The sequence below is a fragment of the Emydura macquarii genome, unplaced genomic scaffold (assembly GCF_026122565.2).
Source record: "Emydura macquarii macquarii isolate MOO-44397 ecotype Brisbane River unplaced genomic scaffold, CSIRO-AGI_Emac_v2 contig_1551, whole genome shotgun sequence".
Classification (NCBI taxonomy): Eukaryota; Metazoa; Chordata; order Testudines; family Chelidae; genus Emydura; species Emydura macquarii.
The window spans coordinates 13,120,297-13,139,475 of NW_027131688.1; positions in this window are offsets into that span (position 1 = coordinate 13,120,297).

Consider the following 19,179-nt stretch of genomic DNA (forward strand, 5'->3'; position numbering starts at 1 on the left):
CATACTCAATAAACATAATGAAAATAGAGCAAAAACTGGTTTATTGTGTGCATTTAAGAGATAAATAGTTTGCCAAGGAAAGGTCAGCTGTTAGCTTTTCGCAATCTAAGAAGTGATCGTTACCAGTTAAACCTCTGTTGCTTTATTATTATGCTATAGTGTAGGAAAAGTAACCCCAACTCTGACACAATAAACTTAATTGCTGCAGAAGTCTGGGTCTGATTTTCAGATGTATCTTCCAGTTTGAACTCTGGGTGCACAGGGCTCTGAAAATCAGACTCAAACACAGTATGGAAATAGCAGACAGACAAATATCTCTCCAGTGTTAATAAATGCCATTATCAGACCACTTCAAAAATCTAAATAACAAAAAACATAAAGCTACGGCATAACGCTGGATGCTAATGGTTGAATGGCAATCCATTTTTATAAAGGAATTGCTTAGCTTCCATGAGGTTGGGCAGATAGGATGTGTATGCCCAGACTGGCCTGAACTGTCAGTGACACAAGACCCCCTTACACCACTCTGGAACCACAGAGGGGCCTTAGAATAAATGGGACTCAGGCTCATCGTATTGGAGTCTGACTGTGGTCCTAAATCATTTCATTCTGACTCCTCAAAGATTCAGGCGCTGCCCAGACAGGAGGAAGAGTTATGGAAAAGGAAGGCTGTTTCAGCATGAATTCGGCTGTGCTGGTAGAGGACAGCACTGGACTTTTTTGTAACAGTAACTAAATATTCCATTGAGTGAGGAAAGAAAGACTGTGTGGGCCTCTTGCAATGAAAAATGTCCTCTTAAGTAAAACTCTAAAGTGAGTATATGTTTGATCTTTTTCATCGTACTTTAGGAACCGCCTTCCAGTTGAGCATCTGACCGATGCTGTACTGTATTTGTTATTGTCGGCCTTTTTATGTACAGACTTCTTGGTGAGTGTTTGTAAGGTTTTGGATACTAATGACTTCATCCCCACAACACCCTTGCAAGGTAGGGGAAGTGTCCTCATCCCCATTTTAAAGGTGGGGAATTGGAGGCAGAGAAATGTACAAATGACTTGTACAAAGCCCCACAGGTAGTCTGGGGCAGAGCGAGGGGCTGAACTCAGATCTTCTGCTTCCTATGCCAGGGTCTTAACCCCAAGACTGTGTATTTGTCAATTGCTTTTCAACATTATGCTTGAAAGGACAGTGCCACGATTAACAAGTTCAGGTGAGAGTGGCATACTTCCTTCCGCAGCCCAGCCATCTGACAGGTACAATAGGAAGCCTTGGTTGCCACGAATAAATGAAAATGTCTCTTAATGGGAAAAGCCTGGAAGATGTCCATAGCTCCCCAGCTGTTCCTACACCACCTTCTGCCACAGTAGGGAACGCTGGGCATGAGCGAGGCCAGAGGACTCTGGGGTCCAGCAGTCCCCACCAGGAGGCCAACACTTTGGGCGTAGTTCCAGTTGGCATCGGTTTGGGGCTTTGTTTGTTTTGCTTTTTTAAGAGCAGCCTTCACACTGCTTCCAACTTCCACTTGTTTCTTATAAGCTGCATCTCAGGCTGCGTTATGCAGTTAGCTGATTTCATCACAAAGTCACAATGAGCCATACACGCGGCGGGAGCATCAGTTCAGCAGGCATAAGGAATGAGACACGGGTGTGTTTTCAGATGAGATTTGAAAAGCAGATGGCAAGTGTAAGGGGCAGAGACTCACGCAAAAGTCGTTCCCGATGGCAGGAGCTACCATGGAGAGGGCTCTTGCCCCGTCCATGCTCACACTATGCGAAGGGACAGAGAGGATGTTGCTGATGGACAAAGGGCAGCAGCAGAAATAGAAAAGAGAAAGACAAGGTGAGTGAGACAGGCTGGATCACATTAGCAGAGAGTTGTGGGGATTTTTGTTTTTAAAGGGACAGTTGTGACCTGATCCCTGATGTGAGTGATGCTAATTGCTTGTCACCGATTCAGAAGAGGCTTGTTTATTACTAATATTATTTATTGGCTTTACTGTGGTAGTAGCTAGAGACTCCAGCAAAGATCGGGGCCCTATTCTCCTAGGCACTATACACGCTCATAGCAAGAGAGTGTCCCTGCCCGGTAGCGCTTATAATCTAAACAGACTAGGGAAAAGGGGTGAGAAAATAAGTTGTTGTTATTATTAGTTATTATTTATCTACCAAAGGAGAGCTGAGGTACAGAAATATTAAGTGTCTTGCCCATGGGCAGACAGGACATCTGGGACAGAACTGGGAAATGAACCCAGATCTGTACAGAACAAACTTAATTAGGGGGATTATTCCTCCTCCCAGAGAACTCATTCGGAACTTTGCCATTGATTTCATTGGGATCAGGATCAGGCCCTATCTTCAAACAAGAGAAACAAATAAACTATTATGTGCTTGTTTAATGCCAGTCATGTGCCCAGCACTGTCCAATAAAATAAACACAAATAAAAAAGATGGCCCCTCCAAAGCGCTTCCATTTGTTTAGCAGGATCTTGTAATCTATGCAGTAGCACCAGAACACAAATGATATTGGTGTGTGCTTAAATAAAGGAGGAGGTTAGGAATAAAACCACAGACGTGTAGGGCTGGCAGGGGCCTCGAGGGGTTGACTAGTCCAGACCCCTGCACTGAAGCAGTATATACATAATGGAAAATAAAAGAGTGTATATGTAATAGAAAATATGTAATCAAATATTACATTATGTGTGTACATATATTCAGTTCTGTAAAGCTAATTCTTGCTGTACAGTGGTGCTTGAATAACCAAGATTGCCAGCTATAAGATCTTACGCACTCCATGGTATGAATTTTGGCTAAGGAACTGCATAGGAACAAGACTGAAGGGACATTTATTTGCTATTACTCTGCTTTTCAAGAGACAAGCTGGGTGAGGTGATATTTTTGTATTGGACCAACATTTGGGTGCTGAGAGAGACAAGCTCCCCAGCTTGAACAGGGCTCTTCTTTAGCTCTGGGAAATGTGCTCAGAGTGTCACAGCTAAATACAAGGTGGAACAGATTGTTTTGTACAAGTAGTTAACACAGATTTCAAGGGACCATTCAAGGTGAAGTCATAAAGGGGAGAGGAAGGATGGGGCTGGGGGGGAAAAGGGCAGCTGGGGCGGGAGGGAGTTGTTAGTGGGTTAGATGTTGTAATGAGCCATCAGTCCAGTCTTTCTATTCACTTCATGATTTTTAGTGTCTAGCAGTTATGAATTTAAGCTCCCAGGCTCATCTTTTTGAAAATGTTGTGCAGGTTTCCTTTGAGGATGAGGCCTGAGAAGTCACATACAGAGTGACTGATTAGTGTAACTATAAAAGTGTTTGCTATGAAACTGGAAGCCCTTCGCAGTCAGGAAAGAAGCATGACCAAGTGCAACATACTGGTTTATCACAAGAGGCATCATCTTCTGCCCAACAAAAGAAGGGCCATAGACACTCATCAAACTATTATGGAATATCAGTGGACAAAAGACTTTGTTGATTGTTTTTTCTCATACCCATATCCCATCACAGCTTGAACTCTGGGGGAAGGGAATAAAAATCCTGGCCAAGAAGAAATTGTCATCATTATGCTGCTTGGAATTTGGAGAGTGCAATATTTCTAAGCATAAGCAAGAGATCCCCAAGCCTGAATATTGTTGTGATTTTTGGTGAAAGGGACCATCTATCACAAAGGCAGGCTTGCCTAGGTGGCAAGACAGACTGCAGTGCCCAAGAGGACTGTCTGTGACTCCATGTTAAGACTGTTATGGTGTCTGAGAAGTTGTGCTTGTCACAAGAAGACAGACAAGGATGTAAACATCAATATGACTTCTCAATCCATTCAGATCAGGGCTGAGGAGACTAGCAATGAAAAAGAAACAAAACAAAATTGCATGCCTATCTCTGATATCTGATGTTCTGAATGTCCTTAAAACTCCACAGTAGATATTGGGAGATGTCAAAATATCAGTACTACTCTTTTAGTCTGCAAACACCTTTGATGTGGAGATCAGCCTTAACAGAGCAGTCACATTCCACATGGCTTGTCAAACTAGATTGACACCAAGCTCGAACTCCGTCTATTTCACAAGCAAAGAGAGAGACAGCCTTGACATGCTCAGGTCAAAAATGCAAACCTGAGTAAAAGGCCTGGCATTCCAGAGCAATGTAGTGTAATAATCCATATGCTTGAATTACATTATAAGCAAAACACAAGCTAAATAAATACTATATAAAAATAACACTTGTGCTATTTGAAGGGCTGGATCTTAGTCATTCCTCAGATCACTCCCCATCTAAGTTGCTTTACTGGTGGCAATCAAGTGTATCTAGCGACTGACAGTAAGCAAAAGAAGCAAAGAGTGGGATTCCTTTCCTAACTGCAGTAGTTCCATTCGCTAGGCGTCCAGCAGATTTCCACAGCAGGCAGTTTACACCAGTGGAAGAACACGTATGCAGGAAGGCACAGGAAAGAAAGGAAAGAAACACAGCTGCAACAAGCAGACCTCTGTCTTGGGATATGTGCTCTGGCCCAGTCCTCTCTCCTTATGTTGCTTTTGTTGCCTACTCCCACTCTGGATTCTGTTCCTTTTTGTATCATGCTCCCCGCTTCTCATACATAGCCTTCTCTCCCTGCACGCTAATTGTCCTCATTTTCCTGCTTCGAATTTCTGCGTAAAGCCCAACCCCTCTGCGCCAGGCCTCATGGCACATTATATAGCTGATGGACTGAGTCCGGTCAGTTTATAATGGAAGCATCTCTAGAGAGGGGCTCCCAACCTGGCAGTCGTAAACAGGTTTCAAGCAGTCACATCCACTGTCCCTTGTTTCATGTAGAGATGGGAAAGGTGGGTGGGGGGCATAGCTCAAAACTATTTTCTGTTGTGGCATAGGGTCAAGGTGTGGAAAAGTTTGAGACCCACTGGTCTAAACTGTAGGCCAAAAACTACCTGTAGATTTCGGTAGCATTGCACGGAAAGGGAGTGAGGGCAGGATCCAGCCTTGTGTCTTTTGTTTAGTTTGCAGGAGAGGAGGCGGGGGAGGAGGGTGTCGCATGCTGTGCACACCTGTGTCACTATGTAGATAGTGATTCTTCTAATCAATTATTATATTGTTGCTGAGGATTAAAGGCTTGCTTCTACAGCCAGTTGAAGTCCACTGGCTTCAATAATACAACCTCGGGCCTTAAATGACCTGCCATTGACATTCTGTACGAACTCTTACCAAATGCAAGCTCTCTAGGATAAGATTAGTGGACAGACTCTTTTCACATCCAGCAACAGCTGCTAGACACGGCTTTTCTGACTCTACTAACAAACAATAGAAGTAACCTACTGAAGATGGCATTTACTGCCCAAAAATAGGGCCAGGTCCTCCGACTTACATGGTGCCAGGCTGATTTACACCAGTCAAGGATATGGCCCCCCATGTTGAACTGTCGTACGATGGGACATTTTTATTAGGGAGACATGTTCCACTATGCTGTGAATCTACCTAACTCTATCTGGAAATCACCCATCAACAGTGTGTCTAGGGACAGTTTGATCTTACTGGAAACCAGCTCTGTACATGACACAGAGCAGTGTACCATATTGGTGTCATGATTTATCTTTAGCTGATATTAAGGGTTATTTCAATCCCTAAAATCACATTTCCTTTCTGCCTCTGGTCTCTCCTTCCCTCATCAGATTTGTTTTTTCACCATCTTCCAGGACTGATATACACTTGAATGGACATTCAACACTTTGAAGGATGCTGTTTTTCAAGTTTTATAAATTTCTCCCAGCTTAGTTCTTGATGACAAATCTGCTCAGAGCATTATTTGTCATTCAGTAACTTTGATTTAGTGGAAATAGGCCAATTTGAATTTGATGCACAATGTGCTTCCTAGGTGTTCTAAGGAAAGGAGGAGTGGATCCTGGGTATTTTTTGTTTTTGGATTTTGTTTTGCATGACTTGGGAACTTCAAATATTCCAGTCGTCATTTTTCACTGCAACTGTTAGGCAGCTAGAAGAGAAATTGTTTATTTACAGGTTTTCAGTTAGCTCCCTGGCCTTGATCAAGCAAGATGCTGAATGCTTTTGAGATGTCCCCAGTGCCCTCAACTCTCATTGACTTCAGTGGGAGTTCAGGGTGCTTAGCATCTCTGGGAAGCACCGAATACTTCGTGTGTATCCAGTCCATCGTTTGTCTGTCTTCTCTATTTAGATTGTAACATCTTCAGGGCAGGGACTATATCTTACTATGTACAGTGCCTAGCACAATGAAGGTCTGAAATCAGTTAGGATCTCTAGGCATTAGTGTAACATAGATAATAATTACAGCTGTTCTCATGGATAAACATTCAAAACAAACTCAGCAACAGATTTCTTTTGACACTGAAAAAGAAAAGAAAGGACAAATTAACCACCCAAATCTGCTGTCATAAAAATAAGCTTCAGACCAACATTATGGTATCCCTGAAATCTCAGCCCTGTCTTCGAGACGATCCAGCAGCATTTACTGGTTTACTTTGCCAATAACCGCGTCAGCGCTGAGCAGTAAGGGTGGCAATTGGATGAGTAAGAATGTGGAATTGCTGTAAAAAGGCCTGGAAGAGGGAGAATAAAGGGCAGGCCAGTATAGAGGCATCCTGGCCATGAGAGGGTGCACGGGAGCAGCCAGCTCATTTACAGTCCTAATCCTGCGAGATGTCCTGACCAGACCAAGCCAGAGAGAGGGACCCAGATGACATCTCCACCTCTATTGGCTCCAGCTAAATCCCAAACACCACTTGGGATCTGAGACTTTCTCTCTTTCTCTCTCACACACACACACATACACACACCTCTCTCTCTTTCTCTGTCTTTTTCCTTATTTCTTCTCTTTCCTCTCCCACTCCTTTCTGCCTCATAAGAGTCTGACTCAGCCAGGCAAGACTGTATACGTTGCAACACTGCTGTAAGCCTGTGTCAAGAAAGGAGCAGCTAAAAGCAATGCTCTAAACAGCTCAGTGCTGGTACAAGTTTGCCGGGTCTTGGCCTGACTGATCGGATTGTGTGCTGTGTCTGTGTTTGGCCATCAGCAAGGCTGCATGTGAGAGTCAATATCAGGGACAGAAGCTGCAGTTTCCATCTTTTGTGGGCGTTTGCTTTGTTTGGGCTTTAATGAAGTAGGATCCGACTTTAACCACAACTCCAGCCCATTTCAGCTAACTTCTCCTCTCTCCCCCAAAAGGACAGTTATTACCGTCTTTAATACTATCTAAGAGACTAGCCAACAAGGAAGGTTTCTTTCTAAAGACTATCTCCAGCTAGAGGGAAAGGAAACATGGGATATGGTTAAAATGAAAGCTTTCCTTGATACTTCACATTTCAAAGGCTTTAAACTCTGCCCCTTCTTTTCTGTATCTTCAATAAAAGGTTACAAATATTTTTAACGGTGTGTTTGCTATGGTACTAAGAAGGCTGAAGTCTCTGTATACCAAGCCCAGAACCTTGCTTAAAATTGTTGGACAATTTCAGGGTCATGTTAATACCTTTGACTCTTGGGGCCACATTTATTCCACTTAAATTAATACAATGGTACATTACTCAAATTGTATATATAGAGTAACTTTCAATCACATAAGAACCTCCAGTTATAAGGATTAGTGGCAATTACAGGTCTTAAATCAAATAAAAGCTCAAATAATTGTTCCACATTTAACAGTCATTCCTGGATCACCTAAACGCTTTAGCAGAACAGTCCCTGTGCCATATCCAGGCCAAAACCCTGATATAAACAGATCCAATAGTGATTTGTCTGGAATACTGGGATAACCACTGCTCTCACGAAAAATGCCACAGGATCTTTAATAATCACAAGTGATTTACCTGGACCTCAGGTTTTCATTTCATGAAAGACAGCAGCTGTAGCAACACAGTACCCCCTCTCCCCCTGTACCATCCTGATTTTAGTCCAGTGCTAACTCCAGGTGGGAAAGTGCCACCTTCTGAATCACTGAAACAAGCTCCCAAAGCTATCCGAGTTTTTTCATGCACGTTTTTAGCTTGTGAGAGTTGGTATGTCTGCAAACAAATAATACTATATCGTCTACCACTTGTCAGGTGTAATAAGATTACCATCGTTAAATACAGCACTGATGATTTGTTTTGTGGGCGTGGGCAAGTCATTTAAGCTAACATTTTTAAACTTGGGTGTCTATAATTAGGCCCCTATATCCACCCTTGGACACCTTGTTTTTTAAAAATCACTGGGAATTGTGGATACCGCGCAGCAGTGAAAATCAGGTTACTTTCTTAGGCACCTAAGTATGGATTTAAATATCTTAGTTTAGGCACCCATGTTAAAAGTTTGGCTCTCACCTTTCTGCCTCAGTTTCCTCTTCTGTGAAAGGGAAACAATTCCCTACCTCACAGAGATTTGAAGATCAATAATTATTTGTAAAACCCTTAGAGGCTGAAGAGAGCACTATATATATGCTAAGTACTATCAGCTTTCCTACTCTCCTGATGCAATAAAAAATCTTGTTTTAAAATTGCTTTGAATTCATTATGAGATACCAAGATAGTTAGCAATACTCCATTTATAAATAGATAACAATTGATTCAATAGAATTAACCTAATAAGTAAAAAGAAATATATTCACTGATCTGAACTTCATTTAATAATTTACAAAGACAATGTAAAAGCACTGCCCATCAGCTGTCATTCCTAATATGATGATAACAACAGATAACATAACTATTTTTGAAGCCTTTGAAGAAATCACTAAGCCAGCAGCACTTCCTTGTCAAAACCATCACCATAACTGACAATGTAAGCAACAAAAGACAGAAAACAGAAATACAAATCATTATTTTACTTTATGCCAATACTTGCTCCTGATCCAAGCATTCTGCCCAGCCTCTGACAATTTACTTTATTCCCATAGTGTCGTTTTAGATGAGGCTCAACAGAAGGAATGGAAATACATATAATACCCTTTAGAATTTCTCTTTGTCTTTGTATAAGATGTGAAATGTTCTATGCTGACATTACGGTATGTGAGCTAGTTGTTAAAAACACACAATGTGAACCAGAGTGCTGCTGGGCTAATGGTTTTAGGAAACTTAATTACAAACTGAGAAAGACTTGGTCCTTGGCATCTGGTTTGCATCATGCGGCAATATAAGGTCATCCTAAATCCAGTTTGGCCACAGAAGGATGTCCCCAGCATAGACCCTCTATGCCTCTCTCTTTCTGCAACTAGCATGGCGATATGGCCAAGAGAAAGGGGGCATGGCCAAGGCTTCACTCCACCTCAGTAAACCTGAACTGTTGTAATGGCCACTTGGGGCTATGGGTATCCAGCATAATCTAGAGCAACACTCAGGCTACTCTACATAAGCAAATTGCCTGGCATCTAGTCAGCCTACCAGAAGGCTGAGAGCCACCTTTACACCTCTCATTACGCAAAGTGCTATAGTGTGTCTCCGCTACAGCTAGGAATTGCAGCTAACCTTGTAGCGTGACCTGCTGAGAGCCCCACATTGTATTATGCTAGAGTATGGTGAGAGTTAAGAGCCCCAATTGCTCAACACCTGGAATAAGCCATAACCCATTAGATTGGAAAACAGCTTGTCCACATTATATCTATGCTCATGACTCTGAAGAAATCCTATAGAATTTAGTAGGAGTGGAGCCAAAAGCGAGTCTAAGGAATCTGAGAGGCAATGGTATCTATTGCACAGCATTAGTAAACAAGCCTATATAACTGAACTGAGAATTGTATGTCTGCTGCAGAATTCCCCAGCTTAGCTTAATCATTCTGCAGAGAAGATCTGCTTCTCCATTACGTTCTGCAGGACTTTTCCATACAGGAAAACACAATTAATGTTCAGCAAAAAGGCATGAGGACCAAGAAAGCTCACTTAGCCCTTCTGCCTATTAACATGTCGCTCCTGAGCCACGATGTCCCAGCTCAACGAATGCAATGCAAATACCTGACTGTGAAAGAGGTTATGCATGTTAAGTTAAAATCATGGGCCCCATCTCTGGCTGCAGGTGAGTGTGTCTGGCACAGGACCCGGTTGGGGGGGCACAGAATGCTCCATGCTGACCTTTGCGCTCCCCCCCCCCGAGCTCAGTGATTGTTAAGGGACAAGTTAGAGCAGTCGCTAAGGCCATTACACAAGCTGAAGATTGCCAGAAGACAGCTGTGCTCCAGTGGAACTCCCCTCTTGGAGCAGCCCGAATCTGTCCCTTAAACCAGAGGGCTGAGAGAGGTGATGCTGCTCTATGCCAGCTGAAGATTCCCCCCATGTTGCTGTATTCATGGCTGCCCTGTTAAGACAGCTTTCACGGCCCTTTGTGCCAGGCCAATAGTTCATTTCTAACACTTTTTATCTGTGCTTCGTGCCTGTGAAATTTACCAGGTTGGCAGCCAGGGAGCGTGATGTTCTCCACAGCTCCATGAAGCAGAAGGCGGGTCAAGTGGGCCAAGCCCCTGCACTGCCACTGACTTCCTGTGCATCCTTGGGCAAGTCATGCAGGACAGGAGTCACAAAGGGACTTAGGTGCCTCATTCCCACTGAAGCCAATGGGAGTTAATCGCCTAAATACCTTTGTGAATCCCGCCCTGTGTCTCTCTGTGCCTCAGTTTTATGGCACATTAAAGATAGTGAGGTGCTCGGACACGATAATAACAGGGCAATATAAGTAGCTTAGATAGATGGATAAATCCGCAGATCAGAGACAGGAGAGGGAGCAGTACCACCAGTGCCCCATTATCGTCCCTGAACCTTGCTCCTGGAGGACCATTTCTAGGGAAGCTGAGCACCTAATTCCTTGTTCACGACCATTAAATTGTTGGCCTTTATTCTCAAACTACCAATTTCAGAGATGGCTTTTGGAAGACGGTTGCCCACTGGAACTAGATGCAAACTGAGCTCGTATCACACCGGTGACCAACCAGCCATGCTTCAGACACTGCCACCCAGTGCTGAATTTGAACTCACAACCTAGAAGTCAAAGATTCTATAGCAAAAATACCAATTCCTGGAGCCAAACTAACATGAGCTGCTTAAATCCTGTGAAATTGACTAAAAATTCGATGTGTATCCAACATATCTTGAGCATCCGGCTACATCGCCTGAGCTAATAGCAAACCTGCTTCTCTTGTGAGACCTGCAAAGGACACAGTCCAAGGTGAAGTGGAGACTTACAAGAAACAACTACTCAATCCTCAGGATTAACTCCTCTTGAGCACTCTGGAGCCAATGAGTTTAAGGGACCCTATCACTGAAGTTCAGTGCTGAAGTTCTCCATGTGATCTGTGATTTAAAATCTATTTTACCGGATAAACCAGTGTTGCTTAGCCTCTCATTATGTTTCATAAAAATTAGTTCATGACATGAGGGGATTTGAGTTTAGACAACGCACAAAGAATAAATACTGTATTTAACTGAAAATACAGAGAGAATGTAGTTAGATGGAATGTAATTACTAGAGTTTGAAACTGGATAGGAAACCAGGGTTAACATTTCTATTAACAGAAATAAAATAAAAATTGTCATTGGGATCTTTAAATACCATAACTGATTAAGGTCTCAGGTTTACATTTAATCTGTAAAATGTCATCTCTGGGGCATAATTTCTGTGGAAGCAGCTGAGATTCTCTTTCTGTTGTAGAGGGAGGGAGGGTGGGGAAAAGATGGAGGAAAGTACATATAGCAAGCCCCTTCTGTGTGCAGATCTGGAAAAGGCATGATCAGGCCAAATGTTTGGGGCAAGATTATCACATTTCAAGGCAAAAATGCCCTAAAATATGTATCAGATAGAGTGGTATCTCTCAGCCACGAGGTACGATTTGGAAGCAGGTCACACCCCCTGTCCTGATTGGGTCATGGATAGAATGCGTCAAAGTGTTTGAAACGTCCATGAAATAGAAGCTGGGAATGGACAACAGGGGATGTCTCACTTAATGATTACCTGTTCTGTTCTTTCCCTCTGACGCACCTGGCACTGGCCACTGTAGGAAGACAGGATATTGGGCCAGATGGACCATTGGTCTGACCCAGCATGGCCGCTCTTATGAAAAAAATGTAAATGAAAAATTTGTCAAAGAAAATTTTGAAGGAAAACATATTTTGACCGGTTCGAGTGGAGTCCATAGCTTCTGGGGGAGCAGAGCTCTGTGGCCACAGTAGCAAAGCAGTGTCACTGATCACAGCGTGCTGCATTTTGCGGGAAAAGCAAAATTTGCCATTCCCATGCCTCCAGGGGGAGAGAAAAGGAAGCAGAGATGGTGCTTAGCTCATGGCTGTTGTGCTGTAGCCCTAAGCAGACATGGGAAAGAAGAGAAGCCTTACAAACTCGGGCCTGGACTGGCAACCCTCACCAGTCATCACCCTCAGCAATCTCTAGTCCCTGACTTTCCATGACACACAAAGACCTCCTGTTTTTTCTTCCCATGACCGAAATCCAAAACGATTGTGGGATAGTGAGTGTCACACAATGATTTTTTTGGGGGGGGGCGGGGGGGAGGGGCGGGTTGTGAGTTGTGGGAATTCCTTTTGGAAAATGCTTATGGTTAACAAACTTATGCTACTAAAACTTTGTACATTGTTCTACTTTTGATAGACGAATGTAGCTTAAATTAGTTGTATATTTTTAAACATCTTTAACTGAAAAGTTCATCTTTTCATGTTTTATTAACAATCCATTAGCAGCATCTATGGATTTTAGAGGAACACAAGTACAGGACATAAATGCTTGTCTAAGAAATACAATAAAAGTATTGAAAAGAAGGAAAGGCTGAAACATAGGAAATTACCTTTTCAAAGGTAAAGTGTTACAAGTGCTAAAAAGAGCAACATCTTCACATCAAATCAAGCAAGGTACAGGAAGCACTGTACCAAGAGGCAATTTCTCAGCAAGATGTTAATATCGGAACAGAAAGTGATGTGTCTGGAAGCAGAAATGCTGAGCTGCAAACAACCTGGGTGTGAGTCAGAGAATATTAGGACAGACCCTGTCCACCAGGAATACAGACTTGATTGCATGTGACTTGTGTCAACTCTGGAGACATCAAGGGAAAAACATAAAAGCAAGGCAACAGCGATATTTCTAAATGAGCCATTCAGCCTCTAAGGCAAGTAATCTGGCAACAACTCAAATTCCAAGGGGAAAAGTCAACATGCCAGGTTTGTGTTCTACAGTTAGAACCTTCATTCATTTTTTTCCAGGAAAAAAAATCACTGAAACATCATGTTTTAAAATATGAGTATGTCTTAGACTAGCCCATACTTTTGAAAGCAGAATCCAATCACCTGCTCAGGCTCATTAGTGTCTTTGGGATCCTAATGACCCACTCAGTTGCAGTAAATGAAAAACTAATCCTCATTTTATGCCATTGGCCGAAAAGGATTAACCAACTCTTGCTACCCATGCAATCAGTTTTGTAGTAGGGAGATTACTGCCTTCTAATACAGTAAGTCTACACATTCCAATCTGTTACAGTAAGTAGCATTTAAAGCTTATTTCCTTGAAATGCTTAAGCGTATTAATGCTGTAGTATGTAAGACTGTTTTCTTATGATGCAATGATTATTTTGTTACTGCTACTAAACTTTGTGTTTACACTGTTTCCCAGAAGATGGTTTGTTTTTTTTAAAACGATGCCAAATTAGCAAGGTGGCAGCTGCATTTATCAGTTTAAAGAAGATGTGGTCATTGAAAAAGCCACAACTTAAACACAATTTTCACCTCAGGTGTCATTTCCATCTTGACACAGGGATGTGAAAGCTGGCAATCCATCAAAGGTACAGCCAAACATCTAAGGGCTAGATTCACAAAGCGAACAGCCATTGCAACACTGAGCATTGTGATGCCTGACTCCTCGGCACCCTGAGACCTCGTGGAATTCATAGCACTGAATGAGGTGCCCAGCCTCCCTAGCCAATGTCCGAGGAGAGTTAGGCACTTAAAATGAGATGCACACAAGCTAGCGTGCTGCATGGGGAGCTGCCTACACTGGCCAATAGGCAATGCTGGGGGGGGAGGGGGTCTAAGTCCTGCCCCTTAAAGGAAGTTAGACACCCAAGTCTTGGCTGGAGGGAGGAACCTATCACCGCCTGGTATTCATAGTTGTGAGCCCTCTCCTGGAGTTAGGCACCTATACCAGGTCAGCCCTTTCTGAAGCTGGTGGTGGTGATGCCCCCATTAGCCTAGTGGCTCGCACATGCCCCCAGGATCGGGGAGTCCTGAGTTCAGTTCTCCCCTCCCTGATGTAGTGGAGGGCTTTTAACTGGAGTGTTCAAACCGCTCAAGTGAGCCCTCACCCCTGTGCAATAGGCATTCGTGCGCTTGCTCTCTCTCCCTAGCCCAGCGAATAGTTAAGTATTTATACACAGTGGAACAACATCCAATGTCAACAAGAGAACTGCAGAGGCCTGTGCCAGCACAGTCCAGGGGTTAGTTAGGGGCATTCAGTGAGGAGGCAGGAAACCCAACTTCAAATCCCTGCTCTTCATCAGGCAGAAAAGGGCATTGAAGCTGGACATGTGATCTAAAGACAAGCGCCTCCTCTTCCAGTGTATTTTGAAGGGCTTCAAGCACGCTCACAGCACCACATGGGGCCCCAAATGCAAGACAGGTGGGATAATGCTTAGTGTAAGAATCCCGTTGGGGGTGACACACTGCCCGGTGGCAGAACTGAGGCAACTGTGCACATACCCAGCTGCCAAAATGTAGGGACTTCAGGCAGCTGCTTGGTGAGGCAGCAGCCGAGCAAGGTTTTGTGAATGCCTGCTACCCAAATGTTAGGCTTAGGTGCCTAAAGTGGTAGCTAGGCACCTAAGTCCCTTTGTGAATCTAGCCCTAAAGACCCTTGAAAGTAAACGGTTGTGTTGGTGTAGCTGTGTTGGTCCCAGGACATTCGAGAGATGGTAATATCTTTTATCAGATCATCTTCTGTTGGTGAAAGTTGCAAAGCTTGTCTCTTTCACCAACAAAGGTTGGTCTGATGAAAGGTATTACCTAACCTGCCTCATCTCTTTGAAAGTAAATGTCTCAGGAAAATTAGGAGGTGTTTGTGATGCTCCCTAGGGCTACCCACAGTTGTAGGGTACCTCACCACTACCTGCCCTTAGCGTTAGGTAGTATTGTCTGTGCTTCAATTATCAGGCCCAGCTGTCCCCAAAGGAACAATACACCCCAGCTTGTAAGATTCAGTGCAAAACCATGACTTTGCTTAACATCACAGCACTTAGATATATTTATAGTGAAAACAAGAATACACTTATTTTCAAAGAACAGAGATTCAAGTAATAGTGGGTCAGAATATTGGAAACAAACGGTTACATATAAAACAAAAGCGTAACACTTTCTAGACACCAAACAACTAACAGCTTAACTTACAGTCTAGAGAAGTTTTATCTCACCCAGAGTTCTGTTCAGCATTTTTAACCAAACCGGGTTAAGACCCCTTTCTCATAAGCAAAACTGTCCTTATTATTTCCTCAGGGAAGGTGCCTAGGAGTCTTCTCTCTTCACCCCCTCCCCTCCCCCATATATAGTCCAGAAAACCTTTGGAGTACACCTCCAGATAAGGCTCTTGCACCTTCTTTTTTTCCTCTTCCTCTTAGACTCTGCCTTAAGTTCTCACAAGCCTTTAACTGCACTCAAGGTAGACTGGTGATAGGAAGCCCACTGTGAATGAGCCAATACTCAATGTACAGGTAAACAGAAAAATGCACAAAATGCCTCCTGTCTGATAGAAAAACCTGTTCTTCACCTCTGCTGATGACCAGTTCCTACAGACTTTAAGAACGTATTTTCAGTATCTATTCATAACGCCTTACATAATATTTGTACAGACATTTCACAATGATAGTGATTACCAGAAGACACAGGCTTGTATTCAAGACCTCACATGACACTTTTTGGTGAACTCCCATGTACACACATGAAATGTCTGTAATCATGCTGCACCTCCCCTTGCCAGGGGGCATTGAGAGGTTCTTGGGTCACAGTGTTAAATGGCATCAATTTATAAAGAATGCCGAGATTAGTCAGAGGGGCAACAGCCCGTTAGCTCTCAAGTTATCCAGAAAAGACAATGGAAAAATTTGGAATGTTAAGAATGAAGTCAGAGAATCTGCTATGGCAGGCGTGTCATTGTGCTGTTGGAAGGACATGCAAAAGGCGCCAACCAAAAGATTTCCTCCATTAAACATTACTCAGTGAAAGAAAACTTATGGGCCTTAGCAACTATAGGACATGCAAACAGTGTCCCAGGCTAGACAGGACTGGTGGAGCCTTGGTCATGCCCTAATGGCTGAGAGTCCAGGAAGGAGTCAGATTCAGACGCTGCTTCTAACATGTGGTTGCGTCTTACTTATGTTCAAACTCTTAAAAGGAGATCCGAAACAAAAGCTCTCTTTACTGGGGGATTGATTTTGCCAGTAAGGCACATGCAGCATTTCCATGCAGCCCTTAAATAGCTGAAACTGAAACCAGCCTTTTAATTCGCTGATGGATATCGTAAAGTGTCAGGTCATATTTTTGCATTTTAAAATATTCTCGAATGATAATGGCAATGAGCGCCACTACTGACAATTAACATTCTCCCCAGTCACCATTGTAGATTAAAGCTCAGTCCTGTATCCCTTGGACTCTCTGAACTCTCTGTTGATGGGCATTTCACACATGAAATGAGTGAATAATTATGTGACAGAGAACCACAGCATGAATCCGGAGGGGGTGGTTTTCTTAAAGTATTGACTTGTCACTATCATTAAAAAATAAATGTAGCAATGAACCAGTTGTGAATTCTAACACTATTATTTGAGAGTAAGCAAATTATGTTCTCCTATGTCAGAGCTAAAAGTTTTCTCTGGTGTAAAATCCAAGAGCTCCTATATTTATTTTTAAGCATTTTTTTTTTTATCATTGCAAAAACTTCGTAGCAAAGAATGTTAATGTAACACATTTTGTTGTGCTAAAGATGCATCGTGACTGCTCCTTTGGCAACCTGTATTTTGAGTGAAAACAATTTTGTGAGTGTCTAGTCTTGTATCAAATGTACAGTGCACCATAATATAACAACATTATAAAGTAAGTGCTGCATAGAAGGTCCAGGAGACTGCTTGACTACAACACAGAGATTTTCCAGTTGTCTTCACTTAGCTTTGAAATTCATACAGTTTGTAAGATCCATGGGGTAAGGACTGTCATTTATCAAATGCATGGGGCTCTTGCCCGTTATCAGACCCTCTTGACACTAACACCTTATAAATAAATAGCAACAATGAATTCCCAACTTTAAGGTGGTATCCCTTGACAAACTTTAAACCCTTTAAGGGTTTCTTTTGGAAAAACTACTCAATTCACTCATTTCTGGAGGATAGGGAAAGGGTTTTTTTTCTTACACTTTCTTTTAACTCCTTTCTTACACTTAATTTTTTTAAATGATGGGTACAAACATGCTTGTACAAAGTGGAAGCCTCTTCTGGACAGTAAAAACTGATTTTGAAGTAAATATCATGAGAAAATACTCTTGTGGCATTGCTGGTTGAAATACTTGAAGACTGACATTCTTCTGTGGGTATTTTTCTGTGAAAAAGATGACTGAGAGGCATCCAGAGTTTTCCTCCCAACAGCAGGGGATGAGTAAGAGGATAATGTTCCTCTATAATATATACATATTGTATTCAATAGATTCAAATACAAGAAATGTATCTAAGTACTTTGACATTTTGTTGGACTTATATGTGCTGCTTAGTTTTATTAAATGTTTCGTTTAGGACAGAAGAAAATATTTCAGAGTGCTTAGATACTATGCTGATGGACACTAAGTAGAAGCTCAGAAAGAGACAGACAGATTTAAAAAACAACTGAAATATACAGTTAGATCCTCAGCCAGTGTAAACTGGCACAGTTTCGTTGAAGTCAATGGAGTTATACCAATTTACACCAGCAGAGAATTTGGCCTACAGTATTAATTACAGGCATTTCTATGGTGCTTTTCATCATAGGGCATGTCTACACTGCAATTAAAAACCCACAGCTGGCCCGAACTAGCTGACTCGGACTAAGGCTAAGGGGTTGTTCAACTGCAGTGTAGATGTGAGGCTCAGGCTTGGGTATGGGCTCTAAGACCCGGCGAGGTGGGAGGGTCCCAGATCTCAGGCTGTAGCACAAGCAAGAACACCTGAATTAAACAGCCCCACAGCCTTAGCCCTGTGAGTCCAAGTCAGCAGTCCCGGGCCAGCCTCAGGTATCTAACTGCAGTGTAGACATATCCATAGTGCCTGGGAGCACTGTACATTGCTTACATTGAAGCAGAAACAATTTCCATGTATGTGGCTAATATCCTGTAAAACCACCCCTCACTCTTCCACTTCCAGGGACGCAACTTTAAAAGGACAGAGACAAGAATGACATTGACAGACTGGATGACAGAGGAAACCAAGAGTCAATTATGGAATAACTAGACAAATGGGTACATTTTACAAGGCTTTCTAAATGTAACCAGTATTGGACTTAAGAGACTTTCTAGCTGCAGCATATTCCAAAGCTTTCTACCAAGAATGAGCAGCCCCAAGCTCCCTCAAGCATCACACTTACTGTAAGTGATCCCGATAAATACATGTTGGATGGTGGGTCAGAAAGAGAGGTCTGAGACAGATGAGGCATATGCCATTTAAGCCCCAATTCACAGAGGCACCAAAATCCCAGTTTTAGGCTTCACTGCGATCCGCAAAACTGCTACTGAACTCTGTAAGCATCTAAACTCACTCGGTGCCTATATTTTCAGGTAAAAATTCCCTCAGCACCTACCTGCCTCTGGGCATGTGCACTGCTGCCTCACTCTAGCTGTCTGGATGCTGATCTTCGCCCAAGTTCCAGAGCCATCTACAAACTGCAGGAAAGCAGGCAGATGAATGCCTATCTTGTGTGCCAGGCCCACTCCCATAGGTGTGCTCAGAGTCTGCCTACCACGTCTCATTCAAAATCTGATTACAGGAGGAGCGGGTGGCACTGCTGCTGCCCTATTTAGAGCTCCGTGGTTAGAGCATTCAACTAGGATGGGGGAGACTCTGGTTCGATTCCCCTCTTTCTGTCAGAGGGGCAGAACAGACTTGAAAAAGGGTCTCCCACTTCTCAGCAGGGTGCTCAGACTACTGAGCTATGGGATATTCCGATCTAGGGCTGCCTCAGTCTTTCCTGTTGAAGCTG